We start from the raw sequence: 23,093 nt of genomic DNA on the forward strand, positions 1-23,093 counted from the left end.
TAATGAAGGCCATTAGTCCTTTTCTGGATGAAGGTAACATAGCCACCATAGGCAGGGCTATCGTACTATCCAGACCGGATTATGGTAATGCTCTCCTTGTGGGCACAACGACAAAAGACCCGGGGAGATGTCAAGTCTTAGAAAAAAATGCTGTTAGGATTGTAAAAAAACTAAGAAGATATGATCATATCACCTCAGCCAGACAATCGCTACATTGGCTTAGAGTTGAGGAGTGAATCAAGTTTAAGACCTTGACGCTCCCCCACAAGTGTTTATTTGGCAAAGCTCCCATCCACCTAAAAAAACGATTGGAGCGGTATGTTCCACAGAGACGGTTAAGATCAGAGGGCAAAGGACTGCTTGTAGTGCCCAAATATAAGTTGAAAAGAGGGCTGGGCAGGTCATTTGTGGTGCTCGCGCCACAGTTGTGAAATAGTCTTCCTCAAACCCTAAGACTGGAAGAAAGTCACTTAACATTTAGGAAAACCCTGAAAACGTTTCTGTTTAAGTGAACTCTGGCCTTAGGATTGACCACCCCTATCCCATGAACCAGCATTGGGAGACTTCCTGTAGGGTAGGACTTCTGTTTGTTGATTTGTTTTCGTTTTGTGTAAAGCGCCCTGATGCCCTCGGGCTGCCGGCGCTATAGAAGCAAACACATAACATAACAGGTGTTCCTCCATGACCCACGATGCCCTTCTCCGCCCACCTGCTCTTTCAGGGATACCCTATAGCTTCCTTTGTCTGCCAGGCACGTGGGGCACAGCATGAACGCCCCATCTCTGCCATTAGTTGCAGTTTCTTAGTGAGCCTTGGCAGAGCAGCGGCCTTATACGAGGTGGTGCTTATCTGAATAGTGTGGCACACTCTGGTGTTTGGGAATGCGCTGAACCCATCTCTGTTATTGGGCCCGATGAGAGCCTCTGCATAAAGGTAGACACAGGCTTCCATTCCCCTGATCCAGGAAGGGAAGACATAGCCCAAGCGTCATGGAGTCCCTATAGGGTTAAGCTGTTGGCTCAGGCAGGGTTCATGTAAGAAAGTACAGGTGATAACGCAAGCCCACTCATGGTTCACTATGTGCTGGAATCTAGGTAGAGGAGTGCAGAGCTATAACTAGCGGGGCAGTTTTGAAACAGGTATGAAATGAACAAGGAGGGAGAGTGCACCTCCCTCTCACTATACATTATCTGCCAAAGTACCCAATGTAGAGACTGAGTGGTTAAACGTCCCAGACAGACTGCAGCTGATGGGGTGAGACGTATCTGTTCCTCATGTGGTATGGTGAAGCAGCTATGTCAATACAATGGTTCTTAGGTGCATCCCTGTTTTAGGGTTAGACCCAAGGGCTAGGTGTAATGATATGCACTGTTGGGTGTCCTGACCCACGTTTGTGCTATCATGCTACAACATTTGGTGCTGTGGGCTTAGGAAATCCAAGATGGCCGAAAAAGCCCACATGTGCACCAGAATCCACAAAAACCGCGCAGCCTGTGCGCACACCAAAATGGTTGCCTCACTTGCCACCCACCAATGCGAGAATGATAGGCCGGGGTGCCATGAGGGAAATGGGTTGCCAAAGGAAAAACAGTAGCGCCGGTTAGCTTCAAAGCGCTTTAAAACCACTCTGTGTTTCTCTGAAGGCAGACTCAAAATGCCTATTTTCAAACATTGCAACATGTGCAAAATATTCACTGAACACCAGCAGACATTTGGCAGAATGGAGTTTTGTGTGCTTACAAAATCTGGGAAATGAAGAGCCCAAAACAATGCTTATAACAAAACTGCTATGGAGTCAGCAGTTTAAGTTGCACTGGATTTAAAGACACTAAAATCGAAAATGTTTAGATTAAATGAGTGACCTATGTTTGGTGTCACATGCCTTTGTAACTGTTGAAATGTCATAGTTTTGCACTCAGAATCAGCATTCTAGCTGCATGTGTAAAATTGCAAGTTAATTTAAAAAGCAACAAAAAACATGACAGTTAGCTGAAAGTCTGGCTTAAGGAACTTGATTTTGCTTGACAGCTACCCCCAACAGGAGTGAAACTTGAACAAATGCATTCCCAGGCTTATCTGCCTTTTGCTGGCCACACTAAGGATATGCCATCTCTCTGATAATTGAATTAAGGAGAGCCCCCACAGAATACAGGAGCTCTGAACAATGTAACCCCCTTCACCCAGGCAGATGGTTTATTACAGATGTCGTAAAACAACTTCCTCTTGGCAGAAGCTGGGAGGGGCACTGCCTGTGAGAGCAAGCTGGCTTGGCAGAACTGGAAAAACCAGAAATTCAACCTTGTGCTGAGGGGAAACCACACCCCTTTGGGGGCCAGAACATAAATCTAAAAAGATGGATCATTCATAGAGCGGACATGTGAAAATTTTATAAATGATACCATAATTCTTGTGATTTTTCTGCTCACGTTTTAAGACATGGTAGGACCCGGTGGTATGTTCAGGGGGGTTTTAGCGGAAAAGAAGATATTACTCTAAATGTATGCATGTTAAAAATCTGACACTTCATCTATTAATGACCATACTCCTTGCGCACATGTGTGTCAATTTGGGTCAATGTCAGCAATTGCAAAATCCGTTAAAAGGTGCAAATATTGCCATTTCTGAATGCAAGCCCCCAGGAAGAGCAGAGTTTGAACAGGGGATACCTCCTGTGATGTGTGAGGGGTGCATGTAATTTTAAACCAATGTTTACCTGTGCAAATATGTCTTTTTGTTATCATATATAGATTGTGTGCAATTTGACAGGGGAGTGTCCTCTCTGCAAGCCATAAAATGACATCGCTCTGACTCACAGTTCCTTCCCCAATCAAGTGAGAAATGGAAATTTGACCAATGGCAAGTGGAGAGGGGTAGGGTCTAGTGATGCTGCATACACACCCACTCTCAAAACACATAAAAGCAGACAGACAGGACAGATAGGGACCTTCATTTCCATCTGCAGCTGGAAGCTATGCCGGAACAATCCATACTTACCTCCATCAACCTTCAAAGAGCCAACACTTAGACTCCAAGATAAACAGAGACTTCAAATCCCTCAATCTCCAGAATCCAGAAGCAGTGCTGTACCCAGAGAGAGAGAGCAGTTCCAGAGACCAGACGCTGTGCCCAGAGACCGTCCGAAGTCCAGACCTGTTGACCAGATCGTGACAAAGCCGCCTTCCTGTTTAAAATCTCTTGTGAGTACCGCCAAACTGTACCAAACCAAAGCTCTTAGTTTAAATTCATCTAATTCAATCTATTTAACCTAAGTAGAACTGCCTGATAGCTCCAAATCTGTCACCTGTCATTCTAGCTGCAAAATCTGTCACTTGTCATTTTGAGCTTTTAAAATTTCAAATCTGAAAAACGACCTTCACAAAATCGCTCATATCTCCGCGACCGTTTGTCTTAGAGACTTGCAGTAACTTTCATGTGGAAGCTGAGATCCTAGGCTTTCCTAGGACCCCAAAACGATAGTGATATTCCTTGTAGTTCTTCTGTAATAGCGCCCGGCGCATTCGCGAATTTTACCGCGATTTACAAATTTCTTCACGTGTAAAAATCTGCTGCTGCTTGCCTTCCATTTGCCAGAAATTTGTTCAACCTGCCAATCATTCCTGAATCATTGCAAGAGTGAGCCTGAGCTAATATTAACTAGATACCACTCACCCTGAACCTCTGAAAGGGAATTAAAAGCATTTCCAGCATATTTCTCATCCATTGCTAGCACATATAAAAGCATTTGGGCCTGTGTTTTCAAAACTCCTATCTGTTTTCTTTAAGCGTACTTGGGGGGGATTGAACTGAATTACATTGATTGCATTTCTGAGAACTGTGTGCTTTCCTTCCATTTCCTTGCCTTGCATCAAGGGGGGGAGGGGATTGCCAGAGAAAAGTGATTACATTGTTTTATTGAAATCATATTGAGTATTTTCTATACTGCATTTCATTCATTCAACCTTGCATTTCCTGGAACCCTATAAAGCATTCTCTACCACATTATACTTCTGTACCTATTTACCAGTGTGCTACCTTATCCATTTCATCTCAACTCCTTAGTGATTATAAAGAAGTGTGCTAGTGCCAGATTCTCCGCTGTTAATATTTATCATCTCAGATTAAGTGTGATATTCAATTATTAATTTATTATAAGGTGTGATATATATATCTATTGTTTAAATTATCAAATAAACCTTTCAAACTTGCAAAACAGAACTACTTCTTGGCTCAGTGAGGTCAGGAGGATTCCAAGAGAGCGGTGTTATATAGGGGTAGTCATCCAGAATGCATGAACTGGACATAAAGATATATCAATAAGGGTTTTGATTCAGTATTCTAGACTAGGCGTTGACTTAGCTGTAGTGTTGAATTGAATCCTCTTACAAATTGGGGGCTCGGGCCGGACGTTTGGGTTAGATCTACCATTTGTGCAGATTAATACAGCATGCCAGCTGACCAGATACACATATCCGGTTGGATCACCACGCTGTGTTACGCTGTAAAGCACTCCTGAAAGGGACACTCCAAGAAAAGTTCTGTTCTGCAAAAATAAAATACTAACTTCTGTAAGTCAGGACAGAGACCAATCTCTAGAATGACGACCTTAGTAGACATGAAAATAGCCAGAGAGCACTTCTTATAGAAGTTATTTGTGAGAGGTGAGTGGACTCACCAGGACCAAACAGTCTAGTTGCAGGCCATCACGCAACAGGTCACTGAAACAGGGTCAGATATATATAGATATCAGGGTCCCCTACATGTGGCCCTGAGTGAACTATACATGGCCCCGAAGGCCAAAGAGGAACACGACAAGATTGTTAGGATAGCGGCATACCTGTACCTATATATGGGAGCCATACAGAATAAATGTGCTGAAGGCCATGATCTGGCAAAAAGGCAACAGATGGCGTTAGAGAAGGACCAATCTGACCTGGTCTCTTCTGAGCAGAGGCTGCAGAGGAGCCAGGAGTCCGAAGATGATAGTAGGCAGTACATCATTAAAATAAAAGAGGATATGGGCATCCTACAACAGGAAAAGACAGACCAGGATACCAGATTTCTGGCCTTGCAGAAGGAGTACCAAGAAGGTTTGGACTCCCTACGGCAGAGCCAGAAAAAGCTGGAGCAACAGCTAGACTTCAATAGGGCTTGTGCTGAGCAGGTAGTCACCCTGCAAAGCCACCTAGATAGGGAGAAGGCAGAGAGCAATAAACTGATTCTGAAAGACCTGGATACCCAGGTAGAGTTTGATCAGGAGCGCCAGAAAGCTGGTGCCTTCCAAAGGCAAAGGGATGACCTGACGGAACAGATGCAGACTCTTAGTCAGGAAAGAGACGCTTTAGGCCAGGAAGTCTGCCACTTAAAAAAGGAAATTGAAGAAAATCACCTGGCCCTCCAGGGGCTGGGTGACCTCCAAAAAGAAAACCAGAACTTGTTAGAGCACACCAGGAGGGTGGAGGATGCTCTAGCAAGAAAAGAGCAGGCCAATAGGGACACAGCTCAGGAGGTAACCCTCCTGCAGCAAAGACTGGCCCAGTGCTCCAGGACCAATCAGGAAACACAGAGAGAGAATGAGGCTCTCTGCCAGCACAATGATAGACCCAACAACAGGTAGCGATGCAGGAGAGACTGATAGAGTCTAGTAAGGCCTTAACTGAGGAACTGAAGGCACAATCACAGGCTCTCGCATTGCAACAGGGAGCAAAGGCGGATAGAGATGAGGTTCGCTGGGAAAGAGAGACTCCTGAGCATAACCTTAGGAGCCCTAGTGCCAGAGGCCCCCATCTCTACCCGTCCCTGAACTCTGCCACCCCCATGTCCCCTGGCGCACATGAGCACTGGGCCACAGGGATGGCAGATTACTATCCAGCCAGAAGCATGGGGCCCATAGGCCAGTACCACCCAGGAATGGAGGGGCGGGCATCCGGGTATGGGCACCCAAACACAGTGCAATTTAATGGGGAACCCCAGGAGAGTAGGCCCATTAAGGGCATCCTGAAAACCTCTGCCCAGTTAGGTCAGTGGAGGGGGTACCCATCAAATCCTGGCAGCAAGGAGGAATCTGAAGACTCCTCTGAACTGCGCAGGACACAGGAGACCAGGTCTCCACATTCTGCCAGCCATTCCCAGGCTCGCAGAATCCGGGAAAACCTGGAAGAGCAGACAGGAACCTCTGGGAGCAGTGCCTCTGAGTCAGAGGATGAATGGACAAGGGTTACCCGAACCAAAAAGGCCAATAAGGCAAAAAGGGCCTTGCTAAAGGACCCCTTAAAGCAGATTAAGGCGATCAGGAGCGTCATCACGCCTTACCATAAGAACGCTAAGTATTCTGTTTGGGAGCACTTAGAGTTGTTCGAGCAAATGATGGAGACTTTCCATTTGAAGGACAGCCAAAGCTGTATTCAATATGTAAAGTGGACCTTCTCCCCGGAATACTCCAGTTTCTTTGCGGGGCTGGAGGACCAAAATCATTTAAGATGGTCCACCTATAAGGCGGCCATCTTGAAACATTTTTCTGTTCACAGAAATCCTCAAGAGGCTCGCAAGGCAGCCTACAATTTGCAATGTGGGGAGGATCAGGCCCCACAAGAATTTGTACAAGAACTAAAACGTGCTTTTGCGCAGACCACCAGAAGGGTGCGCACAGACAGTAGAGAATTCATTAATACATTTTTTCATGCCTTGCCCAAATACATAATGACCCAGCTCGTGAGGGATTTTCACGAGAAAAGATCTTTAGACTGGGTCATTGAGCAGGCTACCCGGATCTATGAGGTGCAGAAACCGGTAGATAGCAAAAGTAATGCCCAGAAAAACCCCAAAGCCAACAGCACCCCTGCTGCTGCCAAGGTGGCAGAGGTAAAGGTCACCCCCGTTTTAGATTTGGAGATGGGGGGGCCTAAAAACCTACCTGCACCTAATAATGCTAAGCCCAGAAGGTCCTAGGGCCAGTCACAGACAGGGAGCCAGGGAGGCAGCCCCACAAATGGGGTCCCCCGCTCTCCTGATTATGTAAGTCCCCGTTACAAGGGAAATCGTCCAATCCTGGGTTATGTGTGGACTCCCCCAGCCCAAGGGAGGGGATCCAACCGAGCACCGAACCCAGGGAACTTCCTTCCAAACTTCCCACAGGAGGGCAGAAATTTACCAAACCATGGGCAGAACTTTTTCCCCAGATATCCACCCGACTTTCAGCCCCAAAACCATCCATCCTTCTTTCCCCAATTCCCTGAGCCCAGACCACTGAATCCGGGAGAGGGGAGGCCAAGGGTGGAGGGGTACCCAAATCTTCCCAACCCGGGGTATTACCAGAGGAGGGACAGCTACCCTTCCCGGGATCAGCCCAGGGGAGAAAACAGGGCCCCGTATCAGCCTGAGCGGGTTTCCCAGTTAGAGCGCCAGGTTCAAAACATGGCGCGGGATCTGGGTCACATACTGAGGGCTCAGCAGAACCCTCAGATGGGCGTGCCGGCGCAGAACGCACCCAACTCTGGACCTGGTGCTCCAGAACAATGACGGGGGCAGCACCCCGATAACTCACCGGTTCCCAGGGAGGAGGCACAAGGGGAAGGGGGGTGTAAAGCCTTGGAGGAAGCTTCCTTCCTCACTTGTAAACAGCCCCTGGAAACCCAGGAACCGGAAACAAAATCTCTTGCCCCGGAAAGTATGCCTCCTAAGGAGCAGAGGGGGGGTAGGAGAAACAAAAGACCCAAACAGACTCAGTTTGAGGAGGAGGTACAGATCTTCCAATTTGAGGGAGAGGGATCCTCAGAGGATCCTGGGAAAAGGATCTTCTCCTTCAGAGAGGGGGGAACTCCTCCCAAAGAAAAATGGGTCCCTAGGGATGCAAATCCAGACTGGGGAGATGTGGAGACTGAGCTACCGCCGCCCGCCATCTCATCCCAGAACCAACAGCAAGAAAATCCCCTGGTTCAAACCCACCCTGGGGACTGCCTCCAAAAAGGGGGGGGGGCGGCCCAGAACCGGAGCCAGGGGAACCCACAATGGCTCTGATCTCCAGTTGCCAAATTTTTCTTTCAGATTCCCAAGGCTCTCCACAGAATTCTGCCCAAATTTCTTCTCTTGCAATGTCCAAAACCAGAAAATTAGCACACCAGTTGTCCAAAAACGTACATTATCTGTGCCCCCTTGAGGAGAAGGAGGGAAGATATTATGCCCCGGTACAAGTACAGGGGCATGGTACAATTTTGGCACTGGTGGACACTGGATCTCAAGCTACCCTTCTGTCCAGAAGGGCTTTTGACGAACTGAATGCAGGAAGGGGAGAGAATTACCAAATTCCTCTCACCTCTCTTCCTGGACAACTGCAGAACTTTGACGGATAGGAAATTCCCGTTGAGGGGACTGCAGACTTGGACATTAAGATCGGGCGACACAAGTTGAAACACCCGGTCATAGTTGTGACCCCAGAGGGCACCCCTTGTTTACTAGGGAATGACCTCCTGAGAAGGTTGTCACCCCTAATAGATTGCGTAAACAAGGTCCTCTGGACCCAGACTAGCCGACCCATAAAATTAAAACAGAGTGTCAACCATGTTAGTTTAAACGGCACATGCCACATGGTTGAACAAAAATCTGACCAAGTAGAATTTCACTTCCAGAACAACAAGATTCCAGACGTGACAGTAATAGCAGTAGGACAACAGGCTGGTGACGGGGGGTCCTCTCTATTTCTGAAAATCAACCTTCCTTCCAGTCTAAAGTGGTATTCCACGCTGGAAGGAAACACTCTGAAATTCTATACCAATCCACAATCTGAAACTCCCACTCCTATAGTCCAGAAAGATGTGAAATCAGCTCAGAGCCTGGCTGAGATTCAGCAAATTGGAGAGCAGTTGTTCATCCCTGTTCAGTTAAATGATGGGAAGGACTCTGTTCTCGCTCGAGTGTGTGTGAACAACGGTAAGAGCTTCATCAGCGAAGCCATGTTCCGCCAACTCCCAAAAGATCCAGCCATTCCCACCTTCAAACTGATAGACAAATGGGAAATGGACCTGGAAGCACCTGATTCCAAACATCTCCTGCCAAGCAGGTGTATGCTCAAAATCTCCATTGGCAACAAGAGCATAGTCCACAATTGTTGGGTCGTGCGAGACGTCCCTGCCGCCTTTTACTAGGCAGTGACATTCTCAATCGCTTTGCCATTAGTTTGGACCTAATAAACTTCAAAGCTTGGTCCCGATTAGCGGATAATCCCATGGGCTTTGATGATCCAGAAAAAGCATTTAGGTCAGGTCAATTGCTACCTTATGCAGTTGAAATTCAGGTTAAAGAGGAAGTCACCATCCCAGAAAGGACCCGACAATTCTCCCTGGAAGTGAAAGTTAAAAGGGGACAAGAGTTGAAAAACCCTGATGCTTACATACATCTAAATGCTTCTCTCCAACAGCAAGGGTTGGGGGTAAACCCAACTCCATTAGTCAACATAGAACATGACACCATTCCAATAGAGGTGGATAACAGCGACTTAAAGAGTATTACTCTAGCCGCAGGCACCATTATTGGAATGGCGGTTGATGACCGACATTTTTCCATTGATTTAGGTAATGAACTGTTAGTACCAATCCCCAAGGACTGTGTTGACAGTGACAGTGAGGACAATACAACACCAGACAGGATTTTTACCCGGCATGGGGGGAACTTCCTGGTGTACACTTCCTGCCCCTATGGTAAGGAAGATGTGACTTCAGGAGGGATGAGGCGATTTTCCAGGTCCATGAAGGCTGCCTTTCCCACCTGAAGCCTCCGGTCCAAATCAGCACTCTGACCAGGGACTTCTCCACCCAGCTGGAGGAGGCCGCGCAGATAGCCAAACCAGAAGTCTTTCCAGGCTTCAGGCAGATGGTGGAAGAGAGAGTCCACCTAGCTGATGCCTGTGTGACTCTGGAACAAAAGCAAAAGTTGAAACAAGTTTTCTTGGATTTCCAAGATCTCTTTGCGGTAGACTCATATGACTGTGGTCGCACTGACATCCACACAACCACAATCCCCACGGACCCTGGCATGACTCCTGTGTTTGTGAAGCAATATCGCTTGCCTCTCGCATCAATGGAGTCCCTTACTGAAATAATTAAGAACCTTGAGTCCCGGGGAATAATCCGTCCAGTCCACAGCACCTTCAATAATCCGGTGCTGGGAATATTGAAGCCAAACGGCCAGTGGAGACTCTGCGCTGACCTTAGGGAGCTCAACAAACGGGTCCATACTTCCCGATGGCCTCTTCCCTACATTGACCAAGGGCTGGCCCAGATCCAGGGGTCACAGGTATTCACTGCAATAGACCTGACCAATGGATACTGGACCGTGCCTGTCAGCAGGGAGGACCAATACAAACTGGCTTTTACCTTTGGGGGTCAGCAGTACACATGGACCCGGACTCCCTTCGGATACCTCAACTCCGGCAATGAATTCAACATTTTCCTACATAAGGCCATGCCCGACCTGGGTGCGAGGGGTAACCTGGCTTATGTAGATGATGTCCTCATCAAAAGTTCATCTGTGGAGGAACACATAGCGGAGATCCGTTATGTTCTGACACAGTTGAGGGCCGCCGGAGCAAAACTTTCCTTTCAGAAAGCACAGTGGTGTAGAACCCGTGTTAATTTCTTGGGGCATGAGATTACTCCTCAGGGTCTCTGTCCCCAGGAAAAGAAAGTGGAAGCACTTCAGAAACTGAAAGACCCCACAACTCTGCGGGAACTAAGGAGCCTCCTTGGACTGACTAATTACAGCAGAAAGTTCATTGAGGGCTACGCAGAGATCACCAGACCCCTGATTCATCTCCTGAAGGGGGGGGGTCAAGTGGGAATGGGGTCCAGAACAAGCCGAGGCGGTAAAACTACTCAAAAGAAGCCTCTCACAAGCGCCTTGCCTAGCTTACCCTGTCAGAAACAAGGAGTTCTTCCTGGAGACGGGGTTCTCTAATACGTGCTTGACGGCAGTATTATACCAAAAGCATGACAAGGTCAATAAAGTAATCTCCTATGCGAGCAAAACTTTATCCTCTGTGGAGGAAAAATTCAACGATTGTGAGAAGGCACTCCTGGCAACGGTGTGGGCATTGAAGAATTACCGCCCGTTTATCCAGGGGGAACACATCATAGTGGAGACTCCACACCAGCCTCTGCAATATCTCCAAAGTGACAGAATCCGGGCCGGAAATGTGAGTAATTCCCGAATTACTTCCTGGATTCTGTCAATGCAAGGCTTTCCTGTGGAGGTCAGATATGGCCAAAACAAGAAGAGTCCCCTCGCGCAAGGTCTGGCTGACTTGCATGATTGTGCCAGAGAAAACTGTCTCGAGGACGAAAGTCTAAAAATAAAGGACAACATGAAGGCATACCTTAATTCCCCCCACAAAGTCTTTGAAGAAGACAAGTCTGAGGGAATGCCCACTGTCTATGTGGATGGATGCTCTTACCATGTTGACAACAACGGGGAGAAGGAACTGGTGGCCGGCGTAGGGAATGCATGGGTGAATGAGTCCCCAGAACCCTCCGCTGGATACAAAATTGGTCCCCGAAGTAGTCAGGTGGCAGAATTGATGGCTGTGCATCAGGCCATCCTCACTGCGGTCCAGCATCAACTCCACGAACTGGTCATAATCACAGATTCGGATTATGTACGGAACGGGTTCGTGGAGCACCTGGTTAATTGGAAAACCAGAGGCATGTTATTTGCTAACAACAAACCCTTGAAACATGGGAAGTTGATCCAAAACATTGATGATCTGGTCACCTCGAAAGGAATGACCATCTATTGGAAGAAGATCAAGGGTCATTCCAGAGTAGAGGGACCAGACAAAACTGGAAATGACTTAGCTGATCAGCTGGCCAAAACCGGGGCCATCCAAGGGGATCTAATCGAGATTGAGTCCCTGTTGGGGGAAATCCAGGTCACAGCTATCACTAGGTCCCAGACAAATGCTCACAACGACCTTTCAATTGCACAATGGAGTAAGGAGAGCCCTGATGCTGATTTGATTACCGCTCAGAAGGGGGATCCAATAATTGGTCAATTTTAGCAGCACCTTGAGGATCCTGAGAACTTTCCCCTGACGGATACCGATTACATTGGGAAAGAGGACCTAAGAGTGTTGATGAAATGTCCAAAAATGTTCCGGATCCAAGACGGTTTGCTGGTAAGGAAATCCAAAGCTGGTCACGATCAGTGGGTGGTTCCTACCTCATTCCGAAGCCTGATGTTAAGTCACGCCCATGATGCGGCCACTGCCGGTCATAGGGGGTTTCACACAACATTGGAAATCTTAAGAGAGGTTGCATACTGGCCACACATGCGGCAGGACCTCGACCAATACTTGAAGGGGTGTCTTGTGTGTGCACAATTTCAGCCATCCTCCCTCACGCACCGTGCGCCTCTCCAAATGCGGGGGATGACCCTGCCATGGTCAGATTTACAAATCGACCTTGTAGGCCCTGTGATTCGCTCTGCTAGGGGTAATAAGTACATGTTGACTGTGACATGCTTGTTTACCAAGTGGGTGGAATGTCTCCCAGCCCCAAACTGCAAGGCAGAAACGGCAGCTGCCTTGATGATTAACCACATCTTTTCCCGTTTTGGTCTACCTCAAAGGATTGAGTCAGACAGAGGTAGCCACTTCACCAGTGAAGTAATGACAAAGATGTGGGAGATACTGGGGGTCAAGAGAAAGCTGCATATTGCTTATAGACCAGCTTCTTCTGGGGCAGTAGAGAGATATAACCGGACAATTGTGAGCATATTAAAGAAGTTTGTGGCAGATTCTGGGCCAAGTTGGGATATCCGATTACCTCTGGTCCTAATGGCTATCAGATCTACCCCTTCATCTGCAACCAAAATGTCACCATTTGAGTTGATGACTGGACGCAAGATGGTGCTTCCCCAGCATTTGCTCTACAGGACCCAAGAGCAGACTCAGATAAATGCCTCCACAACTCATGAGTATGTGGAGAATTTAAGGAAACACCTCCAACATGCTTTTGCTTATGCTCAGCCGAATCTAGAAAGATCAGCTGATAGCATGAAGACCCATTATGACCTGAAAACTTCCAGGAAGGAATATCAGGTGGGAGACCGGGTCTATCTATACAACTTCGAAAGGAACCAGGCCAAGCAGCGCAAATTTTTGCCTACATGGAAGGGACCCTTTGAGATCATCGACAAGATCTCCCCTGTGGCCTACAAAATCCACATCCCCAAAGGTCCTTTGGCAGCGGGGGAAGACAAGTGGGTCCACATAAACCAGTTGAAATGTTGCCATCCCAGGCACACTCTGCAACAACTGGAGGAATCCTCTGGAATCCTAGCGGGTACTGTCTCAGACTAATTCAGTTCCAATCATAAAACCTACCACATCTAGTCTCTAAAATATTGTGATTTGCATGAAACTGTCTCTTAGTTATACTGTTTTTTTTTTCAAAATAAGAATGTAATGTTTCGTTATGATGAAATGCATATGCTGCCCCACTATCTCAACAGTGGTGGAAAAACGTCTATGAGTAGGTATTGCCGCTCTTCCTTTGTCGTCCTAGGAGAAAGAAAACCTTAAGACGGGCCAAGGAGGGCGATCCGGAGAACGGGAACGAAGATCCAATGGGCCCAGTGGACCGCCCAATATTCCCATCAGGACCGGCGAGGAGAACCGATCGATCAGTACCGGATGGAGAAGAAGATGCTGAACTGTGCCATCTACAGAATAGGAAGAAGATTATGCGGACAGACCGGTGCGTGGGTCAAAACCCTTGTGCACCCGACTCCCCATCGACTCAAATTCAAGGGGCAGTCACGTGGGGGGATGTGTTGGGTGTCCTGACCCACGTTTGTGCTATCATGCTACAACATTTGGTGCTGTGGGCTTAGGAAATCCAAGATGGCCGAAAAAGCCCACATGTGCGCCAGAATCCACAAAAACCGCACAGCCTGTGCGCACACCAAAATGGTTGCCTCACTTGCCACCCACCAATGTGAGAATGATAGGCCGGGGTGCCATGAGGGAAATGGGTTGCCAAAGGAAAAACAGTAGCGCCGGTTAGCTTCAAAGCGCTTTAAAACCACTCTGTGTTTCTCTGAAGGCAGGCTCAAAATGCCTATTTTCAAACATTGCAACATGTGCAAAATATTCACTGAACACCAGCAGACATTTGGCAGAATGGAGTTTTGTGTGCTTACAAAATCTGGGAAATGAAGAGCCCAAAACAATGCTTATAACAAAACTGCTATGGAGTCAGCAGTTTAAGTTGCACTGGATTTAAAGACACTAAAATCGAAAATGTTTAGATTAAATGAGTGACCTATGTTTGGTGTCACATGCCTTTGTAACTGTTGAAATGTCATAGTTTTGCACTCAGAATCAGCATTCTAGCTGCATGTGTAAAATTGCAAGTTAATTTAAAAAGCAACAAAAAACATGACAGTTAGCTGAAAGTCTGGCTTAAGGAACTTGATTTTGCTTGACAGCTACCCCCAACAGGAGTGAAACTTGAACAAATGCATTCCCAGGCTTATCTGCCTTTTGCTGGCCACACTAAGGATATGCCATCTCTCTGATAATTGAATTAAGGAGAGCCCCCACAGAATACAGGAGCTCTGAACAATGTAACCCCCTTCACCCAGGCAGATGGTTTATTACAGATGTCGTAAAACAACTTCCTCTTGGCAGAAGCTGGGAGGGGCACTGCCTGTGAGAGCAAGCTGGCTTGGCAGAACTGGAAAAACCAGAAATTCAACCTTGTGCTGAGGGGAAACCACACCCCTTTGGGGGACAGAACATAAATCTAAAAAGATGGATCATTCATAGAGCGGACATGTGAAAATTTTATAAATGATACCATAATTCTTGTGATTTTTCTGCTCACGTTTTAAGACATGGTAGGACCCGGTGGTATGTTCAGGGAGGTTTTAGCGGAAAAGAAGATATTACTCTAAATGTATGCATGTTAAAAATCTGACACTTCATCTATTAATGACCATACTCCTTGCGCACATGTGTGTCAATTTGGGTCAATGTCAGCAATTGCAAAATCTGTTAAAAGATGCAAATATTGCCATTTCTGAATGCAAGCCCCCAGGAAGAGCAGAGTTTGAACAGGGGATACCTCCTGTGATGTGTGAGGGGTGCATGTAATTTTAAACCAATGTTTACCTGTGCAAATATGTCTTTTTGTTATCATATATAGATTGTGTGCAATTTGACAGGGGAGTGTCCTCTCTGCAAGCCATAAAATGACATCACTCTGACTCACAGTTCCTTCCCCAATCAAGTGAGAAATGGAAATTTGACCAATGGCAAGTGGAGAGGGGAGGGTCTAGTGATGCTGCATACACACCCACTCTCAAAACACATAAAAGCAGACAGACAGGACAGATAGGGACCTTCATTTCCATCTGCAGCTGGAAGCTATGCCGGAACAATCCATACTTACCTCCATCAACCTTCAAAGAGCCAACACTTAGACTCCAAGATAAACAGAGACTTCAAATCCCTCAATCTCCAGAATCCAGAAGCAGTGCTGTACCCAGAGAGAGAGCAGTTCCAGAGACCAGACGCTGTGCCCAGAGACCGTCCGAAGTCCAGACCTGTTGACCAGATCGTGACAAAGCCGCCTTCCTGTTTAAAATCTCTTGTGAGTACCGCCAAACTGTACCAAACCAAAGCTCTTAGTTTAAATTCATCTAATTCAATCTATTTAACCTAAGTAGAACTGCCTGATAGCTCCAAATCTGTCACCTGTCATTCTAGCTGCAAAATCTGTCACTTGTCATTTTGAGCTTTTAAAATTTCAAATCTGAAAAACGACCTTCACAAAATCGCTCATATCTCCGCGACCGTTTGTCTTAGAGACTTGCAGTAACTTTCATCTGGAAGCTGAGATCCTAGGCTTTCCTAGGACCCCAGAAAGATAGTGATAGTCCTTGTAGTTCTTCTGTAATAGCGCCCGGCGCATTCGCGAATTTTACAGCGATTTACAAATTTCTTCACGTGTAAAAATCTGCTGCTGCTTGCCTTCCATTTGCCAGAAATGTGTTCAACCTGCCAATCATTCCTGAATCATTGCAAGAGTGAGCCTGAGCTAATATTAACTAGATACCACTCACCCTGAACCTCTGAAAAGGAATTAAAAGCATTTCCAGCATATTTCTCATCCATTGCTAGCACATATAAAAGCATTTGGGCCTGTGTTTTCAAAACTCCTATCTGTTTTCTTTAAGCGTGCTTGGGGGGGATTGAACTGAATTACATTGATTGCATTTCTGAGAACTGTGTGCTTTCCTTCCATATCCTTGCCTTGCATCAAGGGGGGGAGGGGATTGCCAGAGAAAAGTGATTACATAGTTTTGTTGAAATCATATTGAGTATTTTCTATACTGCATTTCATTCATTCAACCTTGCATTTCCTGGAACCCTATAAAGCATTCTCTACCACATTATACTTCTGTACCTATTTACCAGTGTGCTACCTTATCCATTTCATCTCAACTCCTTAGTGATTATAAAGAAGTGTGCTAGTGCCAGATTCTCCGTTGTTAATATTTATCATCTCAGATTAAGTGTGATATTCAAATATTAATTTATTATAAGGTGTGATATATATATATCTATTGTTTAAATTATAAAATAAACCTTTCAAACTTGCAAAACAGAACTACTTCTTGGCTCAGTGAGGTCAGGAGGATTCCAAGAGAGGGGTGTTATATAGGGGTAGTCATCCAGAACGCCTGAACTGGACATAAAGATATATCAATAAGGGTTTTCATTCAGTATTCTAGACTAGGCGTTGACTTAGCTGTAGTGTTGAATTGAATCCTCTTACAGCACCGTGTGTACACCTGAAAGGGCTGTTTGAAGCAGAAATCCATTTTTCCTGATGTGGCCTGCCTGGCAGTACAGCCTGTTGAAGCAGAGCACCTAGGTTTCACACTTGACCTATGTGGGAATTGCCTTATTTACCATTTAAATGACTATCCCAAGGGGTTTAGGTCTACTTGGTCGAAGATGTTTGAGCTTTTCACATTTGACCATATTTTTTTGTTTGGTCGTTATTTGGTCGAAAATGCAGGGTGAGACCCCCCAACAACCCCACCCCTATTCCTTTACCCCACCATATATATATATATATATATTATATATTTAAATTTGACCAAATTTTCGACTAAGAAAATGATCAAAGAAATTTGGTCAAAAGTAAAAGGTCAAATGTTTTTCCAAAACGTAGGTTAATATCATGCCAAGGTACCACTAAGGATACTCTTATAGTATATGGACGACTCCTCTCTAAGCCATTAAGCCTATTCCCTGTGCTCTCTTTGAGCTTCCTTTTGTGAAGGGGGCTAGAGTGGTGAATACCAACAGCACATGGTGATTTACAACACAATGGGCCTCATTACAAGATAGGTGGTAAAAATCTGTCATTATCGACATGCCGGTATGAACGTGTCCATGTTGCACTGCGCCCATAATGAACGGGTGATCACGAGTCTGCATGCGCGTAACAGCATGCCGGTAACAGCAGTACTGCCATGCCTGTAAGGGCCATACCGCCCCCGATAGCGTCCTCATCGAATGCGCAGATACCACCTCTGGCATCGTAGAATCCGCTATGAATGACACCGTTCATACCGGCATCACTACTACCGGTACTGGCATTACCACCAGAAGCAACGTCATTTCGCCGTAACGTGAAATGCACAGGCGGCCATCTTGAAAAACACAATCCATTGCAATTCTTTGGCTACAGGACCTGGAATTGGCAACCGTGAACACTGCCTGCCCGAGAATGACCCAATCCACCCGCAAAGGCACACCTCGACAGCGCAAACCATGGTTAGTGACAATGAGCTAAACATGCTTGCAGACACCCTGGTCCAGAATGCGGATGTGGTGTTCTACACAGCCAGACCTGCGCCGTACCTCACAAATGCAGAACTAACACATCTGGGGGGAGGTGGCCCAGAAGGTGTCCGCAGTGGGGACAACCCCAGACAGTGTAAAGGACTGTCGCAAAAGGTGAGACGATCTGCGGTGCGTGTCCGCAACATACTGACAGCCAACCGTACAAAGTCCCAGACATCAGGTGGCGGATCATCCTCGCCCATTAAGCTAGAATGGTGGGAAGAAACATGCAGCTCCGTGATTCACACGGAGGCAATTGAAGGGGTCGGCCATGCTGAGCCGTGAGTGGTATCATCGGCTGATGAAGGTGAGTGAGCATTAGCACAACACCAAAGTGAACACAAACACAAAACCCCAAACACAATGGTGGAGTCCAAATGGCAAGTAGATGACAGAAAGCCGATCGCCCATCACCTCCCACCTAAAGTCTGCCCCAACAGAAATGCCACATCCTGTCATGGTAACACACAACCAACACTACTGACACAAACCACATGAGTCCCCATTTGTAATCACAAGCACCATCTGCATGCGGACCAACACATGCATCACCATAGAGATGCAGGCCTCACCACTGTGACCTCTCATTGCTGCTGACATCTCCACCACGAGTGCACACCTGAGCCCCAACCACACAGCACATGGCACGCAGACTCTGAGGCATGCCTGCCGCACGCAATCCACAACATATCCGTAGGCCACCCAACATACAGCATGTACAACATGCGTGTGCTACAGTGATGCACAGACACTGCACCCCACCCCCAACTCCTGTGAGCACGCTTGTGGGATGTTTTTACCCATGCATCCGTGCCCTACCATAAAACTGTACAGTACTGGCATGGAAAACATCATGATGGCCAGAACTCCCCAGAGAGTGCACTGGGAAAACATGAAGAATAGGCTGCCACCCATTTTTGCCTATGTTGTGAGCACAGGTGGGCACTGCCTAAAACCACCATTGGGCTACACACGCATGTAGCCTGAAACCATTGGGAATGGCAATGCTGATTGCCAAAAAGCAACTCAGAACTGTGGGGAATTCAGTTTCTTAATCCCAAAAATTGTTGCATTACCGGTACTCACCACTATCAGAAAGCCGGTGTTTTAAAACCACCAGACTTTTGTGTAAAACTGAACAAATGAAACAAAACCAGACCAAGGAAAGACTTGCTAAGAGGTGGATACAATGTAAAACTATATTCTGAAATGACTTGAAGGAAGTAATTATTTAATGTATAGGTAAAAATTGTCAGTTTGATTTGAATGTAGAAAACTGGGAACAAAAAGTGACATTTAGCTGAAACCTGACTTAATGAAACTGAATTCTGCCTGACAACTACCCCCGACAGGAGTTGAAACTGAATCAACAGCCACTCTTCCCAGGCCTAGCTGCATCCTGTTGCCCCTTGCCAAAAGGAGTTGACACCTCTCTGATTAGATTAGGGGTGGAGCACCTGGGAACTGGAAGGGATAGAACAATGCAACTTCCTTGACTCAGGCAAATGTTATATTGGGGGTGTCGTAAAATAGCTTCCTCTTGGGAGAAACTGGGAGGGGCAGTGCCTCTGCTAGCAGCTGAGCGTGGGGGAAGTGGATAAACCAGTTATTCCACCCTGTGATGTGGGAAGCCACACCCCTTTTTGACCAGAGCATAATTTTAAAAAGATGGATAATTCATAGTACGGACTTGTCAGAATTATATAAGTAATACAATTATTCTTGTGATTTTTCGGTGCACATTTTAAGAGGCGTTAGGACCCTGTGGTGTATTCTGGGGGGTTGCTAGTGGAAAATAGGGTCTCACTCCAAATGTATGCATGTTAAAAATCTGACACTTTTATCATCTGTAACCCATATCCCTGGTGCACATTTGTGTAAAATCTGGAAAGGTTTAGAGGTCGTTATCTGGATGAAAAGGGGAGAATTCTGTCATCAGTGGACACAACATCGTACAAAGACAGGGATCGGATGGTTTGGTGCTACATAAAATATGTTAATTGGACCTATAATATTAGAAAAATGGTACATAGATAAATATGTATTTGGGTCAGAAATAGATTTGTTTGCAAATTGACCAGGGGAGGATCCTCTGACCCATAAACAGACCTCATCATGATGACAATCCATTTCCTTCCCCCAATCATGGGAGAGGGGAGAATTGGGCCAATGACAAGTAGAGAGGGGCAGGCTTAGCTAGGCCCAGGCACACACCCATTTTCAAAACACATAAAAAGAGACTGCTGGGACAGGTAGAGACATTCAATTCCATTTGCTGCGGAGCATGCTGACCGACGACTTCACATCCAGAGATCCAGACTTCAAATCCATCAATCTCTAGAACCTGAAGCAGAAATTAACTCCAGAATTTGTAGCAGAGAGGCCTGAATCCACCAGCTGAATCCTCTTCAGTAGGCCTCAAAACCAAACAAACTATTCAACAGCGAGCGGTTTGAATTTTGCCAAGAATTTTTGCAATAACCTGTAGCAGTATGCAGAAAGCAGTGCTGTATCCGGAACCCGAGAGAACCACAAACCAGACCGCTGTGAGCAGAACCAGAGATCCAGATCGCTGTGAAGTGCCGAGACCAGAACCGGAGTCCAGTCCAAAACCTGACCAGATCCGTGACGAGGCCTATTTCAAATTGATATTGTGAGTACCTAGCAGAACTGTGCAAAACCAATCTCCTAGCTAAAATAATCTAATCCAAATTATTTTAACCTAAGTAGAACAGCCTCCTAGAAATCGTGTCATCTGTCATTTTTAAAGCTGCACTACTGTCACCTGTCAATTCTGCAGCTGCAAGCGGTCACCTGTCATTTTGAGTTTTACTTTAAATCCAAAAAGCTGCCTTTATTAAATCGTCTGTATCTCTTGAACCGTTTGGGCTAGGAACGAAATTCATCTGAAAGCTTAGAATCTAGGCTTTCCAACGAACCTAGAACCGACTTCCTACTCCCTATACTATTTCTGTAATCACGAGACACGCACTCGCGAAATTTACCGCAATTTGCGATTTGGCCCGATATCTTCATCTGTAGAAATCAGCAGCTTTTTGCTTCTCTTTGCTAAAATTTGTTTGCAATCTGCTAATCATTCATAGAGTATTGTTAAAGTGAGCCTGAATATAAAGTAGCCATCACCTCCCTGAACTTCTAGAGGGAATTAAAAGCAATTTTAGCACCTTTTCACTTCATTGCCATTACATTTAAAAGCATTTTGGGCCTGTGTTTCAAACCTCTACCTGTTTTCCTCTAAGCTTGCTGGGGGGGAACTGCATTTCGTATTGCATTTTGTTGGGATTCTTGAAGACTGTGTGCTCTCCTTCCATTTCTTACATTGCATAGGGGGGGAGTGAATTGTCAAGGAAAAGTGATTACATTGTTTTTTTAAGCCATATCAAGTTATTTTCTGTACTGCATTTCATTCATCATTGCGTTGTCCTTGAAGCCATAAAAGCACTCTCAGCTACCTCATCCTCTATACTACTCCTGAGTAATCAAGTGTAAAACTGTAACATTACCCATTGTGGATCCACATCATATGTCTCAGTGTACTATCAGATATTAATTTATTATAAAAGTGTGATATATATATATATTGTTTAATTTTTCAAATAAACCTTTTCATTTGCAAAACAAACCTACTTCTTGGCTCAGTGGGGTCATGGGTATTCTAAGAGGGGGGTGTTATACAAGGGTTGTCATCCAGAGTACTGAACTGAATATAAAAATACATCAATAAGGGTTTTCCTCAGCATCCCAGACTAGGCACTGACTTAGCTGTAGTGTTGATTGTATATCCCTTACAAAAGTGGGGGCTCGGAGCCGGGATATTCTGGGTTAGATTTGCCACTTGTGCAGATTAATACAGTGTGTCAACTGACCAGATATACATATCCGGTTAGATCACCACGCTGTTTTACACTGTGAAAGCATCCCTCAAAGGAACGCTCTAAGGAAACGGTCTGTTTTGCAAAATAAAATACAAAGTTCTGTGAGTCAGGAAGGAACTCAAATTCCAGAATGACGACCTTGGTAGATATGAAAATAGCCAGAGAGCACTTCTTACATAAGCTATTTGTGAGAGGTGAGTGGACTCATCAGGACCAAACGGTCTGGTTGCAGGCAATCGCGCAACAGGTCACTGAAACAAGGTCAGATACATGGAGAGATCAGGGTCCATTACACGTGGCCCTGAGTGAATTATACATGGCTCCTAAAGTTAAAGATGAACACGACATGATGGTTAGGATAGCGACATATTTGTATCTATATATGGAAGCCATGCAGGACAAATGTGCTGATGGCCAAGATCTGGCAAATAGGCAACAGATGGCGTTAGAAAAGGCCCAATCTGACCTGGTCTCTTCTGAGCAGAGGCTGCAGAGGAGCCAGGAGTCAGAAAATGATAGCAGACAGTACATCACTAAAATAAAGGAGGATATGGATGTGCTGCAACAGGAAAAGGCTGACCAGGATACCAGATTTCTGGCCTTGCAGAAGGAGTACCAAGAAGGTTTGGACTCCCTACTGCAGAGCCAGAAAAAGCTGGAGCAACAGATAGACTTCAACAGGGCACGCACAGAGCAGGTAGCCACCCTGCAAATTCGATTAGACAGAGAGAAAGAGGAAAGCAATAAATTGATTCTGAAAGACCTGGATACCCAGGCAGAGTTTGATCAGGAGCGCCAGAAAGCTGGTGCCTTCCAAAGGCAAAGGGACGACCTGGTGGCACAGATGCAGGCTCTTAATCAGGAAAGGGAGACCTTAGGCCAGGAAGTCTGCCACTTAAAAAGGAAAATGGAAGAAAATCACCTGGCCCTCCAGGGGCTGGGTGACCCCCAAAAAGAGCACCAGGGCTTTCTAGATCACACCAGGAGGGTGGAGGAGGGTCTGGCAAGAAAGGAGCAGGCCAGTAGGGATGGGACTGAGGAGGTAACCCTCCTGCAGCAGAGACTGGCCCAGTACTCCAGGACCAATCAGGAGGCACAGAGAGAAAATGAGGCTCTCTGTCAGCACAATGATAGGCTCCAGCAACAGGTAGTGATGCAGGAGAGACTGATAGAGTCTAGTAAGGCCTTAACTGAGGAACTGAAAGCCCAGGGCCACGGGGATGGCAGATTACTATCCAGCTAGAAGTATGGGGCTCATAGGCCAGTACCTCCCAGGAATGGATGGGCGG

This window comes from Ambystoma mexicanum, chromosome 11, assembly GCF_040938575.1.
Source record: "Ambystoma mexicanum isolate Mex_15411 chromosome 11, UKY_AmexF1_1, whole genome shotgun sequence".
Classification (NCBI taxonomy): domain Eukaryota; kingdom Metazoa; phylum Chordata; class Amphibia; order Caudata; family Ambystomatidae; genus Ambystoma; species Ambystoma mexicanum.